The following is a 23,329-nucleotide window of genomic DNA, read 5'->3' on the forward strand; positions in this document are numbered from 1 at the left end:
GATATTAATAGCAAAAAAACCCACCACAGCAGGGGCTTCATATTAATTTTTCTTCTGCTACTGCAGATGTCTGTTAAAGTCTGGGCTTCAGACGCTACTTTCCATATACCAGAATGAGGCGAATTATATAGTCAAGTACTTTGTCAGGCTGGTGTCGCGTCTTCTAATGGCTCAAGTCTGCACTGCTTTTTTGAGAATGCTTTTATAGCTTGTCTGAAGCTTTCTGATACATTTATTACGAAGCACAGGTATAGGTAGGCTAAAATTTTCAAGCCTGAGTGGATCCAGTTAGACACCCTAAATCCACATCTAAGCACTTAAGGAAATGTGATTTTTCAGAGGTAGGGAGCATTGAAATACATTTGAAATCATTTTGAGCTTGGTATTTTTGAACATTAGGTGACATTTTTTATGCTTAAGTGTAATTTCAAGCTCTGAAAATTTTGACTGCATGACAAAGGAGAGTTTTAGAATATATATCAAATTTGAAACATTTCAGAGGGGGATAAAACTCTGATTATCTTCTATATTTTTTCCATGTTGACATAGGGCAGGTTTTTGAACAGGCATCTTCCAGTAACATCTTGAATTTTCATGTAAGACTAATCTAAAAATCAGCCTTTTTCCTTCCTGTGGTCTGCAGTGTGAGTGGCTGTACAACAGTCCTGCCCAAGAAAAAATGTTCTTCAAGACTGTATTTTTGATAACTGCTCTCGTATGTTCAGTGCTATACATATTTAAGGTTTCATTACTGAAATAAGTAAGCAGGGGCTCTCATAGCAATTCTTTGCAAATTTAACAGGCTGTCACTTTTATAGGCTTTGTCCTCAGTTCTGAACACATCTAAGAGCTTGGGATTGCTTTCATTTGAAAAGTCACCACAGGCTAAACCTCAAGAGTATTCAGTTCTTAAGGGAGCACAGAGAAAGAAGCAGCCTATACAATTGAAATACACGTAGCCAAGTTTTCCAAGTTCCCTGTTCACCAGCTGGATTGTCATTGGTGGCCCTCTGAATCTGCTGGTACTAATTCCTGTGCTGGCAGGATCTTTTCTGCTATGTGTTACACTATGGAGCATTAAAAATCGAACAAGAAGGAAGACTGTGAAGAAATTCCTATTGTGAGAAGCAAAGTATTGTTCATGAGAGATACTCAAAGGACTAATCTCTGAATTGAAAAGGCAGTTTCACTTCATTACGATGGTTCATTCAATATGAGCCTGACTCTGCAAACATTTATGCACCAGTAGCTTTACGTAAATGGGTAGTTCCATCAAGCTAGGTTTTTGTGTATTACTTTAAGTGTTTGAACAAGGTCAAATATCTGTATTGTGCCTTCTTAGAGTTTTCCTTTCAATTTTGCATAGCTTATAATGTATGTATATGGTTAGCTCCCATCTTTGTGTCTCTGCTTTCAGCTTTGTATGCCTATACCTCTGTTTTGACATCAAGGTCTTGAAGCTGAATCAGTCTTGCTCTGCCAGATCATTGTTAGGCTTTGTACCTTGTAGATGACTGCAGCTATTACAACACAGGAAACAGTAAATCCAACCCTGTAACAAATGCTATTGAATAGGGTAAGGCAGCTATCTAATCTGTATTAACTTGAGTTGCTTGGAGAATGATGGTGTAGGAGTGAGTTAACACTGCTCAAATCCCAGACGGTGTCCTGCAATAATGCACAGGCAGTCTCAAAAGGATTGACTGAAGTTTGAAATACCAGAGCTTATCTAACTACAAGAGAAATTAAAAAAAAATTGGATAATATGATGATTGTTATCAAGTGAGTAAGACACTTGAGAAATTACTTGTCTTAATTCCTCTGTTGCCTTATACACAAAACCAATTTTCAGAATGCCGTGGGTCGAAGGCCGAGTGTATGGATGCCGTTAGCACTTTGTTGGAGGTGAAGCCCTCCCACCTTTCTCCCTGACAGGACGGGGCATCCCTCATCGCCCGCGCCCCAAACTTTAGCAGCCGGCAGGCAGCCGGCCCGGCGGCTCCGAGGAGCCTCTCGCTTGCCTGCTGGGGAGCCCCCGCTTCCATCTCCGTGAGAGGGAAGTGACTAACACTTCCCCGGGTCATGCCGCGCTCCCCTGAGCCACAGTGCTCCGGGAGGTGCCGATCCGAGGCTCGTTCCCCTGCAGCGACGCCCTCCCGGTTCGACCGTCCCCTCGGGCCGGGCGGGCTCCCGCCACCGCCTCCCAGCCCCCGGCAGAGGCGGCCGCGGAGGCCGGGCTCCCTCTGGGCGGCAGAAGGTGAATGGCAAGCGGCGGCTTCTCCCTCCCACACCCCAGTGTCGGTCTCGCCTCCTCCAGCAGCAGCAGTAGCGGGTCACCTCTGCGCGGCTGAGCCGAGCCGCGCCGCGCCGCGCTGCCTGCTGGCCGCAGGGCTGCCGGGGAGGCGGAGGCGGCTCCCCTTCGCCGCCGCGGGCTCCGGGGCCGCCGCCGGGCTGCGGTGACATTGGGAGGAGACTCCCGGGGGTGGTGGCACCGGGGGCAGGAGCGCCCGCGGCCAGCGCCAGCCGCACCTCGCCCTCCCGGCGGCAGGGGCAGGGAGCGGGCTGGGCTCCGCTCCGGCTGCCCGGGCGCGCAGCCCTTCATTTCCTCTCGCCGTCCGTCGCGCTGCTGGAGGCTCCGGACTATAAATAGCAGCTCGCCAGCCGCCCAGCGCCTCCCGCACGCACCGGGGGAAAGTGCCGCGCCGGCCGCCCCGCCGCCGGATAGGTAACGCCGCCCGGGCGGGGCGCGGGGGGCTCGTTCCGCGGGGCGAGGGGCTTTTGTTTCCTTGTTTTGCCCGCTGGCTCCGGCGCGTCAGGAGAGATTAGAAGCCGCGAATCGGTTCCGCCAAAGTCCCTCCCTTTTTATTCCCTTATCAAGTTTCTTAAGGTTACAGCCCGCCGGGCGCGCAGCCCTGGCAGCGGGAAGGGGGGCGCGTTCGCCGGGAGCCCGGCGAGCGGGGAATCCGGCCGAGAGCGCACCGGGGGCGGCCGCCGCTCTCCCGCCGCCTCAGCGCCGGGGCTGAGGGAAGGAAGGTGGCCCCGCCGCCCCGGGGACCCCTGCCCGGCCCGCCGCCGCCCTCTCCGGGGATCACCGCGGGTGCGGAAGGCCCGAGCTGCCGGGGCAACTTCCAGCCAGGACCCGCTGGGGTTCTCCCCTACTTTCTCCCGACGGCGGCGGCGTTGCCCGCCAGGGAGCCCGGGTGTCGCCTTGGCTGCGGTGCCGGCCCCCGCTGTGCCGCTCCGGCCGTGGCCCCTCCGAAGGGGCTTTAGGGGGTCTCGAGAACCTTGCCTGAAAAGGTTTTCTGTCACCTTCGGAAGTTGGGGGTACTTGGGCGAGGAGGCGGGTGACGCTAAAGGGTTAATTCGGTGGAGTAATTGAGCTATAGGATCCCCATCCCCATCTTGCAAAGAGCAGAGTCTGCTGAGATGTAATGGAAACCACAAGAAAGGTATTACAGATAATTAAGTTGAGCAGAGTTGTAACTTGAAATTGTATCAACCAGAAAAGGGGGTATGGGAAATGATGTTTGATTTCTGACCTGTGATCCGGTAGGCTCTGTTTTCTTTTTCCCGAAATGACACAGAGATTTTGAAGCATGGATGGCAGAGCCTGGGACTCCCGTCTTGCTTGGTCCCCAAAACTAACCCATTGGCTTATCTGAAATAGAACTAACAGGATGAAGTCTTTGTGGAGCTGTGTTTTCATCTGATGCATAATTTTGTTTCCATCTCTCTTCCTTGCCAGAAGAAATATACTTGTTTATTTACCCATTAATGATGTGTTAAAATAGATATACTAAAATCAGGCCATACATATGCCATTTAAATCTGGCTCTGAATCTCAAAGACGAGAAAGATTTTTTGGTCTTCACTGGCTTACAAGCACTCTCTATATTTAAATGATGTCTACATAGCAAGAATGATGGGGGGGAATGTCTCTCCGTCTGTATCAAAGCAAGAGTTCATGTAAATAACTGGTTACTAACAAAACTTCTTATATTCAAATAAGTATTTGGAAGTGTTATAGCAGTCTTTAAAAAGGTGCTTTTCTAGTCACTTGATTTTTTTTTAGTGTTGTTTTTATTTTACTTGATTAAATTTGAGCTAGCTTTAAAACCCTGCAGTATCTTAGGGTTTTTTTGTTCTGCGAACCTGTATATTGGATGGAGTTTGTGTATGTAAGCCCTCATTACTGTATCTATCCATGCAGGGCTGAATGCTGTTTACTTCACACATTTTGATAATTCTGGTGAAATTAAGATACAAGTAACAAGATTAATATGAACATCAATTAGTCCTGTGAGATTTTTACAGCCCTGATGGCATTAGTGAGAGCATGTGGCAGTGTTACTACTTCAGAGCCCTATTTTTGCTTTTTCCCCCCTCTGCTTTCTGACAGTTTCCACAGTGCTCATGATAAGATTAAACCTTCCTTTAGAATAAATCTTTTACTGGCTTTCTTGGACTAACTGAGTTTTGAGTTCCAGTTCTCCATGGGTTCCTCAAACCTTGCAAGTACTGCTGATTTCTCTTTTGGGCTGGTTTCTCTTTCTCCGGAGAGACGTATCTGTGAGGCTGCCTTAGTTCTTTTTGATCAAACAAATCTGTGTTCCTCAGGCTAAGATATATCAGTTTGAGCAGGTGTATCCAGGTGCCTTCTACAGATCTGTGGTCTCCTTGTCTTCTATCTGTCCAGAAGATTTCAGAACATCAGGCGAAGCTTTTGTGAATCAAAAATGCAAGATTAATACTGTGTTTAGTACCTAGAAGTCTACTGTACTGTAAGAAAAAAAAAACCAAAACAAAACAGTGAAAACCACACCAGTAGAAGATCTGCCTGGAGCATCGAAGTCAGCCTGCAGAGGTCAGTGCTGCTGGCTGACAGTAATGAGTGCAGGCTGGGAGTTAGTCTGCAGGTGAAGTAATTGTTTCAATAGGCCTAGGCCTAAAATTCACTGTGAATTTTGAGGCAAACTAGTGGGATTGATAGGTCTGCTGAATTATTTAGCTTGTTATGGATATGTATTTTTAGCGTATGACTTGTGCAGAGAAATAGGAAAACAATACTTTTTGGGCTTATGTAACAAAGTTACAAGAGAAAGTAAAATGGTTTGCTAACAGAGACAAACTGAAAGGTGGACAATTACTCCCAACAGCAATGTTTCTTAAAAATTTATGATAACTTGAAATAGCATTCTTAAACACTTGGGCTATGTTTCTCTTCCTAATTTATATTTTCATAATCTTTCCTGTATGCCAAATGCTCTGACTGATGTAAATTTTTAGGAAGGGCTATTTTTGTTTGGCTTATTAAATATCTTGTATTACACTAATATTTTATTGTTATTGTTGATGAATGGTGAATGTTATTTATTACACTTTTGAGAAAGAATTCCTTCTTCCAAAGTAATCTGGGCTGGTATAAATCAAATTCTATGAAATATTTTTCCTTGGCTTTTTAAATTAACTTGTAAATCTCACTTTGTGTGTCAAAATGTGAGGCGGAGGGAAGGCTGAAATGTTACTTGGGCTGAGTTGGCAGTTCTGGCCTCACCAAGCCTTAGGTCTTATCTACTACTTGCCTTGGGTTTAGGAGCCCTCCCCACACTTCCTGATATCACCTACAAACCTGGCAATCTCACTGCAAATTTGTCCTGGATTATCCATCTCTTTGTTTGGCAGCAGTCACAGTCGATTTTGCTCTTGCAGTCTTTAAGATTTTTTTTTTTTTTTTTTTAAGGGAATGCCTAATTCTTCCTTAACTCTGCCAGATACGGATCTGATCAGTTGGCTTCTCAGGTTTTCCTCTCCTGGATAGTTGATCTGTTACAGAAAACCTGAGGCAAACCTTGAAGGGCTGGCTGGATTGCACAAGGTTGGAGTTGGACTTCAGCTCACAGATGTCTTCACGGTGATAGAGCATTTTAATTAAGAAGACTTGCTTGTCTTCATACAAAATGCACACTGAGAATTCTAAAAGGGAGTTGAGGTTGTGAATTTCAGTTTCCTACTCTTTGGAAGGCTGTGCTTACTTCTTGGCAGCTGAATAGTAAGGAGAGGAAAAATGTGTAAGTTAGTGATGGAGAATTCTTTAGTGCATTTTCCCCATAGTCTGCAAAGGTAGATTCAGTTGATTTGTCCAGGTCAGTAGCAAGTCATTTGGGGGAAGAAGATTTTTCCCCCATTCCTTCTGTCATCATAAATTAATAAAACATAGGCAGAATCTCAAATAGCAAATCAGATTTATATAATCCATTCTACTGTGAAAATTGCTGTTAGGAGACAGGATATGTTGTCTGTCTTCCAAGTCTTGTGTACCTTTTTGGCAAGATATACTGAGATAACATACTGAAAAGTGAAATGGGCATCTTATGCTGTACATGGTATGATTATTAATTTGTCTTAAGAGGGAGTGAATAGAACAAATTGTATTCACTTATTTGGTAGGTTTTTCAAGTTGACAATGATAGAGTTTGCTTCCGTGTTTCAGCAATGGGGTTTGAGTTGTTTGATGTCAGTATCTTTAGTGGGACTTCTAAAATATGTAGAGTTATTTCTGCTTCTCCAGTGTTATAGATCCCACCCTTCTGAATCCAGAAGAGACTGGATAAGACAGTTCTCTGTTTACAGTAGTTTCAGCTCTGTATCTGCACAGGAAGTTTAATATTGCTTTCCATGGGTTTGGATGCTAATAGGCTTTTTGCCTCAGCCTGGCAAACTAAGCTTCTTCCTATTTGTGAGTGAATTTGCCCCATAGATTCCCTTAGATTGTTTTTAATGTTGAAGAATGCTCTATTTAATGAAAATGTATAGGACAGCACAAGCTAAAGGTGCTTACTTGACATAGTATAGTGGCAAAGTTATTAAATATGATGCTATTTATTGAGGTCACTTTGGCAGGCTGAGTTTGTGTTCTGTTACTGGGTGTCATGGCATTAAAAATCAAATTCATCTGTGCTATACTGACGGATGTTTTTTGTTCTGTTGTATATCCCATTTCTATGATCTGCCCTACACTGTGACCTCAGTGAACATTTATCCCAAGTACAGTCAGTCTTTGCTAAGTCAGTCTAGGGAGCATTTTTCTTAAAATTAACATATATACATAACTAAAACACTTTAATTTATATCAATTTCTTTAATTCTGTTAGCTGTACACTTGTCAATAGGAGTTTCTTGCTGCAAAAACACTAATTTGGCAGAGTGAAATCTCAATATGAGGCACTAGAAAGACACTTTTTTTATTGGAACTGTAAGAGGTGGATATGTAATGGACAATTAAGAGGAAGCAAGTCTTGCAGGAAGCAAGCCTTTATTATATTTTGACAGTTTTTCATGTACCATCAGGCTTTTATATTGTTTGTTTAGTTATGGAGTGTGAACTTGTCATATTGTAGCAATACTAGTAACATGCACTGAACTTAGGGTGCATATTTCTGTTACAAAAATGGCTCAAACCCATGAAAATGGGTCTTAAATCTAGGTATTAAATGTGGCTTGGTATCTTGTGTATTTGTGGCTGTGCAAACAGAGCATTAAGCAGGATCCATCAACTCCCTGGTGTCATATGGTGTTTCTATTCCAGCAGTAACAGGTTCTGTTTGCCTTGTGTTTGTGTAAATGGCTAAAGAAAACAGGTATCAGCAGAACTGAGTTTTAGAAGATGAAATAACTTTCTCTGCTACAGGGGCAGAATTTTGGAATAAACGCCTTTATTGGGTTATTCCATTTAACTCTGTAGATGAGAACAGAGTTTGGTACACAGAGCAGGAGATACTGCATTTGACATTCACAGTAACGTCAGTCTGCTATTTTTATAGTTTTAAAAATACTCTTTCAATTGATGAGAAGATCCTTAATTTTTCAAATTAATAATCTAGAAGTTGGAGTGTTCAAGAAGTGCCTTTTTGCTTTAGCCAAGTAAGTGTGTGGGTTGGGTATTTTTTTTTTTCCCCCACTTCAAAAGGCAGCCTCAGAGCTACACTCTATCTGGAATTTCTGTGTTACTGTCTGTCATGGCACACAATCTGTGTGTCTTTTGAAGACTGGCCATGTGGCATAGCCTCTCTGTGTTAGCTGGAAGTGATAATTCAGGAATGTTGCCTCTGTGTGGAAAGTTGATTGGAAAGCAAACTTCCCTGCAATCCTGCCCAGAGCTGTTTCCACAGGAGCAGTGCGCCCAGGCTCATCAGGCCGTGATCCAGTGATTGAACTTTGTAATAAAGACAGAGGATGTGAATGGTGAAGAAACACCTGGTTAAAAAAAAAAAAAAATTGAAATAAGTATTTTCAGTTTAGACCTGCTATTGAGAAATACCGTTTAATTTGATCTGTAGTTTCTATAAAGGCACAGCTGCTTAACTTGCATTGATTTTCACTCAGTGGATCTACATTAAACATTTTTCCCAATGAATCACATTTGGTGGTTGTTTAGCCACAGAGCAACAATTCATAATTGTTATATCTCTAGGATTTTTCTTTTTTTTTTTTTTTTTTTCTTTCCTGCTGTCGGTGTCAGATACCTTTAAATTTTGCTATTTTGTTTCATCTGGCTGGTGTAGACTTTTCCTTCTAGGAAAATAGTTTCCAAGTGATTATAAACAAAAATGATGGTTACTATTTTTGTGGATTTTTTGAGGAGTTTGGATACCTCAGGTGCTGATAGTTAGAAGCTTGGAAAGTGTGAATACAGCCTACACTAGATGGCAGTGTAAAATATGAGGAAGCCTGAAAACATTTGGAATTCTTTACAAACCTAGTAGAAGCTGCCACATTTATGACTCATTTCATAGATAAGTGTGTTTTTACTGCATATACTCCTGTTAAATATGAGGTCGCTTATTTTTCATGGTCTAAATTTGTCTTGAATTTACCTTGTTTGAGTAAGAGAATATGTTTGAGCAGTTACTGTAAGATAGCTGTTACACTGAAAAATGAGTCTACAGTTTTAGTGTGGTTAGGTGGGCTGTGTTAGTTACTGGTTAGGAAAACCACATGCATTGCTGGAAATGTTATTTGAGATGTATATTTTTAAACTGTTGGACAAAAGTTGTCAACTGATAAAACAACGATGAGTGAGACTTCATTTTAATATTTTAGAGCTATATTACAGCCATTTGTCATTCACCTAGGATGATCTGGTATGCATGTATGGGTTTTAAAGTAAAATTAATGAAATCGCACATAATCTGATGTCAAACTGCATGTGCTGTTGGAGTTTGTCTCTCCCTTACAGAATATGTGTGTATATATAAACCAGTTCCTGTGGTATCAGTCTTCCTAAAAATGGCATGATGTGTGAGACGTAAAAAGCTCAAATGCATCTGAGTGTTGTTCAAGCATTGCAAGGGATCTTAAGTGACAGTGGGAGTTGGGACAGCTGTTTGTTAGCAAAGTACATCCTTTGTTAGTAAAGCCTGGAATCCTTTCAAAGTTTTCCTTTAGCAATGCCTGATGATACAGAAATTCTGATCGAGGTGGTGAAAATAACATTTACAAGAAACTTTCAAATCACTTTCTTTCCCATCAAGATGTGATAGCCTTAGAGATAGGTTTCCTTACCAAAGCATAAAAGCAAGAGGGATTAGAGGACCCAGCCTGTAAAGGTTGTGTGCATAGTTGTTGGACTGCTTTGTTATATATCTGCAAGTGAAATGGGAAAGCAGTTTGATGTAACACTGTGAAAGCTTTAGGTTTTTATAAATTGGATTTTCTTTCTCTGACAAAAATGAAAAGCCTGGTCACAATGGCTTCTTTGGAACTGCGTACTGGAAAAGGCAAAGCTATCCACATGCTGGGATTATTGAATTAATTCAGGCTGCCAAAATATACATGTAAATATACATAGTGCCTTGCACTAAAACTGATCAGTAATTAATCTGGTGGTAAATTAAGAAGACTACATACTTAAGATGTAAGTCAGGACATGCTGAATATGTTTGAAGAAAAAATATCTTATAAAATCACAACTTGTACTAATCACTTCTTTCAAGAAGAGGATTGAAAAGTACTGTGAAACAGTAGGAGTGTTTAGTGAGGAAACACCGCTTCCCTCTCCTTTCTTTTTGTTCCTACTATAATACTTACTATGGAACTAAATGTTCACACAGATATCTGTAACATCAGTATTTTGGAGATAATGTGAAAGATTTATCAGCAGAAATGTAGATATTCCAGTAAATCTATGCTTAGAGACATCCCACATGTATGTACGGGTTCTGGAGGGACACAGTAAGTGTCCCTTTATGTTTATGTAGTCTTTGGAAAATTCAGCTTCAACTTTTATCATTCATAACTTTCAGCAAAGGAAACCTTGCGTGAATCCTCCTCGGCAGGTCAGAATTTTAGCTGTCACTTGAACTCCAGGTGTAAATTGAGATACAGTGTCTCAGTTTGGATCTTTTTCGTCCAGCATTCACAGCTATTTTGTTTTGTTTGTTTGTTTTGATTAGTATTCTTAATTGAATGGTAAGCTGTGGTAACCTTGCACAAAAGTAAAAGCATGTGAAACACCAGTTCAGTACCAAAAAAAGTTGTGGATGTCCATATTCACGTTAATAGGAGCTGTCCTGCACTTCGCAGCTGATGACAGGTCTGGAGATGTTGGGAACCTGACAGAGCAGATCCCTGACAAAAGCATGATGTGAAAAGTCAGTGACTGAGTCACAGGGTGAAAGGAATAGAAACACTGAAACAAGAATAAATGGCAGCTTATTTTAGACCTGTATAAAAAGTATGTCAGAAATAAACTGTCTGATCTGATGTCCAATGCTCTCACCTCCAACCATGATTATGGTATTGGTCCTAATTCCTTTTTTTTTGTTTTTCTTATTTTTCCTCCCCTCAACCTGGAGGTTGGTCACCCTGTTTCCTGATATTTTTTTTCTGGGCTGGCACTCACCTGTTGTTTGAGAGCCACCAGCTTGGCCTCTAGAACTTTGCTCCTGAGAATGGGTCTCATTGCTGTCTCAGTGTTTGGGATGCTACTGAGGGTATCGTGCCTGTTGGCATGTTGTGTGATCAAAGATTGTAGAATAATGCTGCCACAGATACATTAGACTACCAAAATAACCCTCTGAGCTTACTGCTCTTGTAGTATGATGTTACAAGGAAGGTAAAAACTTCATTTATTTTACTTTTTTGCGTGTGAGGAGAAAATTCCTCTGTTTCTGTTGCCACAGGTGGTCCAGTTGCCAGTTACAGATAGAACTTGCTTGTCTGTTATGTGGCCATGAGTGCAAGCTGGAGGAATTACTGATGCTGATCTGGGAAGCACGGTGAGGAGTCCCACATGAAGCAAAATAAGCAGGGCTTCCAGGGGTTTGGGAACCAGTCCTTACCTGAGCAGTGGGGACAGATGGAAGCTAACCCATCTGGAGTTGTCCACTTGTTTCTCTAGTACAGCCAAACCTTGGAGCCTTCTTCCAGGTGGTACCACTTGTTGGTTATCATATTTAAAAGAATCTCATGTTCCACTAAGGAACGTGCTACAATTGTTTCTGTGTTTCTATGAGAAGATACATTTATAATAATTATTTAAAGCACCTAATTCAGCACTTGCTCTACTTGTTGAACAGCTTGTTAATGAGGTGTCCTAGAGTTATCTATGAATATTTATTAAGATTTATATCAAGAAGGGAATATAGAAAAACTGTACTCTTTTTCAAAAGGAAAATTATGATTACTCATTTTCAGTGTGCTGAAATTACCTTGACAATCAATTTTGGTATGTTACAATAGAATTACATGCTTCGACATTTTGCCTGAAGCAGAGATCTGAGGTTTGTTGCTACGACTCTCTCTCTTAATGTTTTCTCTTTTTTTTTTTTTTTTTCCCCCTTTCTTTTACAAAAAGAAGGACTAGCTTTGTCCTCATGAGCTGTTCCAGATGGGGGGAAAAAAAAGGCCAAAACACCATGAAACATAAAATCTTTTGCCTATTTTAAATAAAATACTGATGAAGGTCTAGCCCATGTCTGTGGGGAATTTGTCTTCTTGTCAGATGCTTCATAAGTTCTCAAAGCTGACGGCTTTGAGAATTTGTTTTTGTGCTCTGAAAGAGCAATGTCTCACACTAAAGTTTGAAGGCCAAGGTAGAAATACTCTTATGAAAATTGAGTTATGATGTGCAGGAATACTAAAAACATAGCAGCAGATATATTTCTAAGCTATTTTAAAAAACAATACCAGGCTGTCAGTTATGACCCTGGTTTTTAATTTCTGTATTTGGAGCAGTGTTGCAGTTTTACATCCAGATGATTTGTTAGTTGTGCTGTGGTGAATAATTCAAAAGAGCCTTTGTTGTATAGTCAGCAAAGTCACACATCTCTCACCTCCCCTAAGTGATGGAGCAGATTCTGACCCCATTTGCAGTGCTGTAATCTTGCTGAAGCTCAAGGAAGCACTCTGTAAGATCTTGGCTTTTGGGTTTTGTTTTCTAAAAAAAGAAAAATAAACTTAATTTTTGAAATTTCATTTTTAACTTAAGTCAATTAGCCCCTCGTGTTGATTCTGGAAATTCATAGAAGGGACAGGATGGCAAGAGAGACACAGAAGTGCTGGTATCTTGGTAGGAAGTGGAGGTTTCATCTTGAAAACCCTGACTGGGCTGAGGGTTGGACTTGAATCCTTGAAGAGACAAGGTAAGATGTGCCTCTGCTGAATGGCAATGAGAAATTGGAGGAGAGCTTGTGTCTGCAGAGCAGGGAACCTCTGGGGAGTCATAAAAACATCAGGGCTAATGGAAATTTGCCTACCAGATGGGAAACGAAGGAGCATGCCATAAACAGTCTCACTGTTGCAGCTTTCCTGAATCTTTAACAATGAAGTTAAGTCTTTGTGTACTTGGCTACTTTCCATCTTACCTCAAAGTTTGCTCTGTTCCTGTTTGTGTTTAGAGAACTTCTGTGTATACGAGGAAATGATGAGCCGACTGCCTCCTTGGATTACAGTAAATTCTATCCTTACATACTGTTAAGCAGTCTGGTTTTTGGTTTTCTTTTTTTTTTTTTTTAACTGAAAGATGCATATAGCTGTTTTTTGGAACTTAATGACAAGTCTTCATTGGTGAAGAAAAATTGTAAAGTCTCTGACATACTACAGCTACCTTGTCTGCTTGTCAGGGATACTGGATTTTCCTCTTTCTTCATGCATGGTTATCTTTGAGCTTGTTCTATTTCTGTCCAAACAGTGTTGTTCCCATTCTAGCCCAGTGAAGGATATTCATAGCTTTCAGACCTAGTTCTCATCATACCCAGACCACTAACAGAATCAGACAGTGTAAGCCAAAGACCCAGCGTTGAGGTGGGAGATGAATGTAACTTATCGTGCTCTTCTCAGTACAATTGTCTGCATCTGACAGGTGATGCAACCAAAGGAGTAAACACAATTCAGATCCTGTAATGTCTGTAGGTAGCAGGTCATGGACTGCAGTGGCATTTATACTGTCTTTAAAATAGACCCTGATTTAATCCATCGACTTAAAAGTCATCACAAGTGAAGAAGGAGACACAGTGTAAGTAAGTTCGTAGCATTGAACAAAGACAGACAGATGATTCTTTTTGTTTGCTGTGCCACGTAAAAAAAAAAAGCCTTAAAAGAATTACCAGGCAATGAGGAGATAATTAAACCATCAAGCACAGGAATTTCACGGCCATTGTGGGTAAACAACTCTGGCTGCTTCAGGCAAGGGACCAACTTAATTAAAAATAACGAAAAAAAAAAAAAATCAAAACAACCCCCCCCAAAAAACAAAACAAAAATTCTAATTTAGTTAACCCATTTATCAAAGAAATATGTTGGAAAACCGTTAGTCTTTCTACAGACACTAACACTTTGCCTATAAATGTAGCATTATAGAAAGGAAACTTTCTAAACTTTATTTGGCATTGCTTTAAAAGCATACAAACAGCATGGGGTGCAAAAGTTGGGTTTTTAAAATTTGTTTTATCCTAAATGCCCAACACTTTTTTTTTTCCATCATAAAATATTTAATTTTTCTTTTCTAAATAAGGGGAAAGATGAGATCTGTAGCAGGAATTTCATTTTCTTCTGTTTTATGGAAGACCCTTAGGGTGGAGAGAAGGGTGCACAGCAAGCCAACCATACCCTGGGATGCATCAAAAGCATCCTTGAGGCACCAGCATGTGGAGGGAGGGGATTCTGCCTCTCTGCTCTGCTCTGGGGTGCACCTGCAGTGCTGCATCCAGCTCTGGAGCCTCTAATGCAAGAAGGACACGGACCTGCTGGAATGGCTGAGAGAGAGAGGGTTGTTCAGCCTGGAGAAGAGAAGGCTCCAGGGTACAAGAGAGCTGGAGAAGGAAGAGGGATTTTTTTACAAGGGGTAAAAGGAGTGATAGGATGAGGGGGAAATGACTTTAACCTGAAGGAGAGTAGGTTTAGGTTAGACATTAGGAAGATATTCTTTACTGTGAGGGTGCTGAGACACTGGCATAGGTTGCCCAGAAAAACTGTGGATGTCCCATCCCCAGAAGTGTTCAAGGCCAGGTTGGATGGAGGTCTGAGCAACCTGGTCTGAAGGAAGGTGTCCCTGCCCATGGGAGGTGGGTTAGAATGAGATAATCTCTAAGGTCCTTTCTAACCCAAACCATTCTGTGATTTTATGATTGTTGTGCAATGAAGCAAACTCTGTTTGCAGTGTGTTATGCAGGGTATGGTTTTGTGGGTGCTGTCCTGGCCTGCAAACCTTGCCTTGTGTGTTACTGCACCGTTGTGGCTACAGCATTACCAACTTAACATCTCTTTCCATTCACCTGGGAAGCATATGGAAATGGTAATGACTGGATTGCCCAGGAAACACTGAATGGCTCAAGTAAAGATGGGTGTTTGTGTGAGCTTGAGACTGGGCTGGACCTAGAGCTGCCAAAGCTAAAACTTAAAAATTGATGTCATCCTAAAAATTCATAATGAATAAATGTAATACTCCCAACCTTCAGTTTGAAAGAACATTTTTTAGTTGTACTTGATTTCCTGAATTGTTACAGAGCATGTCATGTGTTATTTGCAAATAGCAGCATTACTTCATAAATTACTGACATTCTTACTGGCCTATTTAGATGTGTTGGTCATTGACTGGTTTACTGTAATTGGGGGGAAAAGGCTAGAAGGGAGTGTTCATGTATAAATGGACATATATAAACTTGGTGCCAAGAAAGGCAGCAAGGGAGAACACATGGGTGTGCCAGAGATACCTGTGTAACCAAAAGGCAGAAATAAGCATTCTCATAGGAAGCTCCTGCTGCTGTGCTTACACAAAATTAACACTTTTCCTCTTGTGTCCAGTTGTACTACTACCTTGTGCCTCTCTCCTCATTTTGGAAATGTTTTAGTCAGTGTGTGCATGTGTACCCCCTTCTAGCTCAGTGGGGCAGTGATTCCTGGTAATAGCAGCTAGATTCAACTTCAAATTCATATTATTATAGGGCATATTTAACATTTTTTGCAAGTAATTTTCCAATCTTACTTTTAGTTGTGGATTTAATATTTAACATGCGAGGATTCTTAATGTTAGGAGTAATATTAAGGAACATTAATATTTAATTCCGTGTCATAAGAAATGGCTTACAGTAATTTTTGCAGATGAAGTAGGTAAGATATCTCTCATAGTTCCTTTGGAATTTTAGTACTTATTAATCACTCTTTGCATAAGAGATAAAACATAAAACCTTCTTTGTATGTGACTGCCAGAAGTTAGATTACATTGGAACTAAATAAACACCGAGTTGGAAGGAATTTAGATTAAGATCTGTATTTGCAGATTTTGAAATTACCTTAATCCTGAAAAACAAAGCTTGAAAGTTGTCATCTGTGTCAGCACTACATTAAGCTCTGGGTTGGCACAGTTCTTACTTCTGTGCCGGCCTGACCGTGGCACTTGGTGTTTTACAGCTCTATTTTTCATTCATGGAAGTGCTTAAGTAGGACATAGTGGAAGACCTGTCCCCTTAGATGTATCCTCATAAGAATTTCACTCTGCAGGGCAGTTTGCTGGTCATAGTTGGTGACTTAACTGGAACAGAAGGTTCAGATCAAGGAATTCATCTCAATTAAGGTCTTCAGTTTTAAATCTGCGTTCTTATTAAAAGCAGAACACTGCTTGGTGGTTTTATTAAAAGTCTTGTTATGAGTTATGGTTTGAATATCTTCTTTTGAAGAATTTTTTTTGCAAGATTTCTTCTGGTTCACATGTGCATCCAATCCCTGAGATGCAGAGGCACTTTTATTTGTGCTGTTGACTGCTTACCATCCCAGTTTCCTATTCTTCACCGTAGTAGTAATGCACCATCATCAAGAATTATTTAATGATCTGGTTAGAACTGTGTATTGCCATATACTGAAATACATTCAACATTTCTTTCTCTTTGTTCTTTGTGCCTTTAAAAGTGGTAGTTTTCTGCCTTAATCTAAAATGCAATGTTGTTCTTCACAATGAATACAGGAGGTTTAATTATTTTCTTTTCAACACAAAAGTGTAGAGTTTCTGGCTGAAGGATGTCTTTTGTTTTTTATATAGTGGAATGCTTAGAAGTATTTAAGTGCATTTTAGGTACAGCCTTGTAGGAAACGTCTGCCTCAAAAATGGTAATTTTTTTCCATGTAATCTGGTAAAGATAAGGGAACAGAGTGGTTTTTCCAGAGAAGGCTTATGTTGGAAATGGTGGAAATCTGGCTTTGTGGGAAGAAAGAATAGGTAATTCCTATAACAACAGCCAGGGATAATTGAAGTAGGAGGTAGATATGAAGGACTAGGAGAGGATATTTTACTAAGGATTAAAAGGATGGACACTCATAGCCTGGAAAGCTGGAGGTGAAGTGACAGTCCCTTTGTTCATTTTGCTGTCTTCATTGATTTCTTCCTCAGTTTTTGAGGCTTTTCTGTTGACAACTTCTATTAATTCAGTGGTGAGAAAAAGAAAATGAAAGCTTGAAGTGTAGATGTATGTGTTGTTTTAGACTAAGGGAATCAAATGGGAAGTAACAAAGTTGAATTAAACCGTCCATTATATGTCTCATTTTGGTAGTGATAGCAGAGCAGCTGAAAATAAGTCAACTGCACAAACCTTTGGGCAGTTTGAGACAGTCTTAGATCAGAAAAATGAGAAATGACAGAAATGCTGGGAGAACAAGGGAAAAGATGACATTTCTGCATTTCCACTAGTTTGTGTCTTTGTTTTTATTTATAAAACCTAAGTGCAGCTTACTTCAGGGCATGACAGATAGCTGTTTTGTTTTGTTTGTTTGTTTTTTCTCAAAAAGAAAAGCACATAAAAAAAACCCCTCTCAACTGAATATCAAAAGTTATCCTTTGTTTTCAAATTACATTCCTATACCTCTGTAGGTATGAAATTCAAATATAAAGTAAAAACATTTTCAGATTATAATGTAGTTTATCCAGTTTATTTTGGGTAGTCTACAAATTAATTTCTTCATCGCTATCAAAAATCTTGTGCAAGTCATAACCAAAATGCTAATTAAAAAAATAGCCAGTCACCCTTTTCCTTGTGAATGTAATTTTTCAATCTAACACAGGAATTAGTAATCTTAATTAAGCAATCTTAAACTATAAAATTAAGACTGATTTCTTATCCTACTGGGAAAGGATCACTGGATACAGGCCGCTTGGATAATAGTAACGTTTAGTGGTATATAATTTATTAGATGGAGAGAAAGTTTTATGCTATCAACAGATGAAAATTTGATTGTCAGAGAACATCAGAAGACTTGGAAATGTCCAATGGTAGTCACTAGCATGTGCTTTTTTAGCTAAAGTCTTCTTACCTGGGGGTTGGTTGCCATGTTTTACCCCACTCATTGTGGACTGTACTGGAAGGTGGACCCTACTGGAGCCACCTAGTCTGGGTTGAGTAGCCCAGTGCCATGAGAAGGTTCTCATTTGTAATAGTTTCTCTTCTTTTTTCGCTTCCTACTGCTGCCAGACAAAGATGGACAGAAGAGCATGCAAGGCCTTTCAGGTAGTATTGAGTGTTTTGTGAAATAAGAGTGACAGGGGTATTCTGGAATCGACTGATCCAGGACAGCAGTGGGTTTATTTGTACAGGATGACTTGTCCAGTACAATAAAGTTTCTTCCACGCTGTAAATGAAATGCATAATTTAGTAACAATGACAACAACAACAGAATTAAGTTGCTATCCAGTGCAGTGCTGAGCTGGAATCTGTATCTCTCTGCCAGCAGCCACTGGTGACCTGGTACTCTTTGCTCCTTGAGGCACAATTCAGCAGACCCAACAAAGGAAGGGGACAGAATTGGTACTGTGGGATTGAGTCCTCTGATGGCATAAAAAGATGCAAATTATACTTTTCTGGGCCAATGATCTAGGGGTCAGAACTTACTGTTGTATCTTTTTAACCGCTTTTTACTTAGAATTCTTCCTTTAGTTTAATATGAAAATTGCCAGTCAAATCTATTGTTTTCTCAGCATCCACGGAAATGAAATAAAATGGCAGAGAATGCAGCTGTCAGTGGGAGCTGTGCTCATTTAATGACTGAAATTTGACCTCAAGCTAGGCTTCCTTTTATTTCCTTTCCTATGGATAAGGAGTTTGATAGAAGCATTTTGGTATGATAGCATTTCAAAATGTTGACATATATTTAAATGGATACAGACTGCATGCTTGAATCTGTACTTAGCCTTTCACTTAACCTGAAGACTTACAAATGAAAACAAAGTAAATAAACAAAGCATTCACAAAAATGATCATGAGTGATGCCTGCCATGTGAGAAAAACAGCAAGACAGTATCAGACTTAAAAGAAGACAACCTCAGCTCTGGCCAGGTACGATGAAGAGCTGTAGTAAAACACAAATACTGCAAAATAGTTATGAGGAGGTAGGCTATCCCTTTCTTTTGTTTATTTTTTTTTGTTTTAAATCCTCTGGTGTAGTGTAAATGGACAGCATAAATGCTACTGATAGCCCTTAAGATGTATGAAATGTCCCAGAACAATGTCCCCCACCTCTGGTACGTGGCAGCTGGTGGCACAGCTGTATTCTGTGACAAGCCGGCCTGGCACTGCTGGAGGCAGAGCAAGGTTACTGTGAAACCTGAAATGTTTTGTCTTCAGGGCTTTACTTCTGTTAACTAAGTAGATGTCCCAGCACTGATCACCATCTCCAGAGTGCAAGACCTGAAGCACACTACTGGATTTTGGGATGCTGGAAGATGAAACTGTTACATTTCTCTCTTCGGGCTCAATTGGGATTGCTCTAATTTATGTTGGTTTTGAGCTGATGCCTCACAGTCTCTGTGCTGTTCAGATTAGTCCAAGCATAAGGTGCTTTGGCTAAATTGCTTCTCTCATGCTCAGATTGGCTTCCAGCACCTCTCTCCCTGGGGCAAAGGGGGATGTAGGACCACTTCGCTGCTGAGATGAGAGTTTAATTTATTACCAGCCACATTATGGATTCTTTTAAGGATTAGCCCGGAACAGCGAAGTGAAATATTGAATTTAGATACTGCTCCCTTCCTTTCCCCTTCTCTTTGAAATGGTCCCAAATGCTGTGCAGCCAGATACTTGAACTATTACACTGGTAGGTTCCAGTTTTTTGAGCTGTAGGTACCCAGAAGCCCTTTCTATCTTGGCACAGTGTTGAGTCCATAAAAGCTCTTACTCTGCTTGCATTGTGTGTGTCTATGTTTTATCTCCTTACTGCTGAGAATACATAATACACCCCTCAGATTTTGCTGCAGCAGTGAACAAATACTTAACTCACAATTTTAATTTGAAATATTTTTTCAAATGTAAGTCAAATTGTAGCTCACCTCAACATCAAGGTTCTATTGCGAATGTGAGTTTAACTAGGAAACATTCTCAAAATTAAACATCCATTTTTTCTTTGGATGGAATTTTTATATTAAATTTGACTGATTCTCCACAGTGGTTTTTGTGTTCTCTATCAATAATACTTAGGTACGAGATCTTTTTTCTGAAGAAAATTCATCAAGTTGAACAGTCATTGCTTTCTGTTCCTTTATCCATTCAGCTCAGCTTGATTTGTGTTGGTAGCAGCAATGGAGTGTAAGGAGCAGAAAAATGAATTGCTGGTGCTGCCTATCTCCTGACCAGAAGTGTTTGTTAGTTAGCTATTCCATTCTTCATATCCTTCCAGTCAGGACAGTCTGTACAGAAATGGCTTTCTTCATCAAAGTGAGAGAACATACCACTCAGAGTGCCATTTTCATCCTGCAAATGGAAAATTACTTTCCTTCTGGAAGGCATGAGCGTTCACACACATCTAATGTCTTTGCAGCTTTAAACCACCTCACAACTCCTTAAGAAAATGAATAAATCAAGCTGGGAGGCCTATAATCTGAGTCTTGCAAGGCTCAACGTGTAGAACCAGAATTTTGTCCCTTTGAGATCAAAGTCCTGTGAGTAAGCAGAGGTCACTGTTTCACAATTCATTAAGTATATCACTGGCCTTTCCAACATGTCTGAAACGTTTACTCTGAGCATATACCATGCACTGGTTGATTGAATGTGAAGACTCAGATAGGATTTAGGTTTTTTCTTTCTTTTCCTAGTTAACCAGAATGTGTGTGGTGGAGAACTATGATGTAAGAGAAGCAAAAGTGGATTGAAGTTGTACAGCCATTGATTCAATCAGACATTGAAAGGAGAAGCATTTGCAGGATCCCAGCACTAACATCCATCTATCTACGATTTCCAGGGCCTGTTTTATTTACCAGGGTTTTCAGAAATATAGAGCCTTGTAAAGAGCTCTGCTGAGGAATGACTTATTTTGTTGCCAACAGGATGACACCAGTCTGTAGTTAGCCATGTCTAGTCTGTAATCAGACTCAGTGGGGCAGATTAGGTGCTCTCATAAAGGGAACGTGGCTGGAGAAGATTGGCAGCACAAAACAACACAGATACTGAAGCAGCTGGACTTAATCAGTGCTCCAGGAGCCTGGAGAAATCTGTTTGGTTTTGAATGCTTTGCTTAAATTTTAGGCTAAGAAATAAAACTGCCATTCTCTAGACATAGCACCAAGTCCCTTCAGATCTAAGGGAATTGTTGATTTGCCTACATTCCTCTGCTTGATTACGTGTTTTTTATATTTGCTTAATGGTGGTGATAGCCATGCTATTACAAAAATTAATCCCATCAGGAGCGGTCTTGCAAGTATGGAAAACCATAATCTTCAGGGATTATGATTCATCTGTGTTTAAAAGGAACACACAGACATTAAATCCAAGTTATATTACCGAACATCCTGAGATGCCTGTCCCCTGGCTTAGTACAGGGGAATGGGAAACAAGAGTAGAAAGCAGATAATGAGCTCTGCTGTGTGCTGCTGAAGCGCCAGGGGAAGTTGCTGTCCTGACTGGTTGTGGTGTTAGCGCTGGGCAGCACGAACAAATGGTGTTCTGGCTGTCGCTGGTCTCAGCCAGGTGTTCCAGCTCGTGTTGATACCAGTGCTCGTTTGTGTTGAATAGCAGGTGTTGAGGATCAGCACAGCTTTACATTTGCTGTGAGGGTGGTGCCTTCCCCAGGTAGGGAGGAGTGGCAACTAGAAGTACTGCAATTTAACACTGTTACTGCTGAATTCAACACAGCCCGTTTGAGAGGGAAAGATAAGCTTTGTCAAAAATAAAAATTTCAAGGAAGAGGAGAAAAATCAGAAGCAATCAATATGAGTTTCTTGAAGACAGTGCCTTGACATGCTAAGCTCAGGTAAGGTAGCTGGTTGTAATTATTTTTCCTTTAGAAGTAATTCTCGATTATTATGTGTTATGTGTATGTGCATTCTTTTTGTTTTTGTGCTTGGGCTGGTCCTGGCTCATAAAGTATCTGAAAGCTGTTTGGCCTTATAGAGCAATCATTGGAATATAGGTTTTATATTGTATGTAGTAGCCTAAAGAGAGTTATGACAAATATATGCAGCCCCCTATTACATGAAAAATCTTCTGTTTTGGTTGAAGCTAGCTCTAAGGAGACTGTTCATAGTGTTAATATTAGTTCTTCATCAATACAAACCTTTGAAAATAACGGTAGGTGTCTATTGCAGCATCATGTTAGATTTACTTGTTAGATGTTTCTGGTCACATAGTGCCTGGTAGTTTAGTGTTTCCCCCATGACTTTTATTTTTCCTTCTTGCTTTGCATAAAACAAAAAGCCCAACAACAATAAACCTGCATATTGTGGGGTTTTGGTCCTATTTGCATCTACAGAGATTTGCTGAGAAAGAAATCTTGACATCTTCCTAATGAGTCTCCTAAGTTAGAAAGTATGGATTTGTGTATTTGTAAATAAACTTTCCATTATTCTTGTTCTTTTATTCTCCTACCAGCTCTTTGGTTTTGTGTCCCTAGGAGAGGACTGAATATCTTTTCTTATCTATTATTTTGGGACTAGCTTGTCTTTTTCTTCTCCTTTTCAATAGCAGAACTTGATGCCTTAGTATTTCCTGTCCTCTGAGCATATACCATTCTCTTATCCTCTATAGGCTGTGCTAGAAACTTCTGTAATACATTAAAAACCTGATAACATGATTAGTAAGTCTAAATCTACTAGATTTCCTTATTAGTTTCCATTCAAGGATGCACATCTTGAGTCCAGATTTTCTCTCTTTGCCCAAGGGCCATTTGCAGTTGAATAGGTTGTTCAGTGTTTTTTCAAATTTAGTAAAATTCATAATAAGAAAGAGGTACATTGGTATAAGTTGGTTCCTATTGTGTCTGAAAAAATACAGATGCAATCAGGCATACTGAGAGCTACCTGCTGTCTAATCCCAGGCTAAACCCAGAATGATTTTTCAGTCATTCATCTAATACTACCTAGAAGTTCCTATCAGTGACTTGGTCTCTTTATCCCAGATGGATTAATTTAGGTATCACTTGTGTTTATATATCCTGCTTATCCTTTATGTGATCAATCCTACTGTAGGTTTTCAGGAAGTAATTTTTCCTTTAATCCCATCAATTCATGCATGCAGCTGCTTTACATGCTAGTGTTTGACTATCTTGTATCTTGTATCAGTGAACTAGATCTGAGTACATCCCAGTCCTGGATAGAGAACTGATAGCAGTTTGAGCATAGTTTCTGGGTGAAACTTCCACCTTTCTATCATTTTTGCGAAATACAGGTTGCTAAGTTTGTCTTCAAATAACCTCAGAGTTGCAACTGCATTAGGAAAAAAAAAGTTACTTGAATATTAAAGGAATCCATAATAATGAAAAGAAAGTTAAAGACAGACCAGAAGTTTGCTGACCTGTGTATTATAAATGTAGCCAGTATGTAGGATTAAAAATACCAAGATGCTTAAAAATGCCAGAAGCAAGGTTG

At 40.3% G+C, this 23,329-nt stretch overlaps 1 protein-coding gene across 7 annotated transcripts in view; it reads left to right on the forward strand.

Annotated features, from left to right (window-relative positions):
• Positions 1 to 23,329, forward strand: part of INPP4B (inositol polyphosphate-4-phosphatase type II B) — a 373,198-nt gene that overhangs the window by 60,202 nt on the left and 289,667 nt on the right. Inside the window, exon 1 of one of the 7 annotated variants that reach the window (XM_017820371.1) lies at positions 2,609 to 2,725. The exons of the other annotated variants lie outside the window; for them this stretch is intronic. The gene's annotated coding sequence lies outside the window, so the exon portion shown is untranslated. Of the gene's footprint in view, positions 1 to 2,608; positions 2,726 to 23,329 lie in introns of those variants that run through there. 7 annotated transcript variants of the gene reach the window in all.

Source organism: Lepidothrix coronata, unplaced genomic scaffold (assembly GCF_001604755.1).
Source record: "Lepidothrix coronata isolate B3197 unplaced genomic scaffold, Lepidothrix_coronata-1.0 Scaffold82, whole genome shotgun sequence".
NCBI lineage: Eukaryota > Metazoa > Chordata > Aves > Passeriformes > Pipridae > Lepidothrix > Lepidothrix coronata.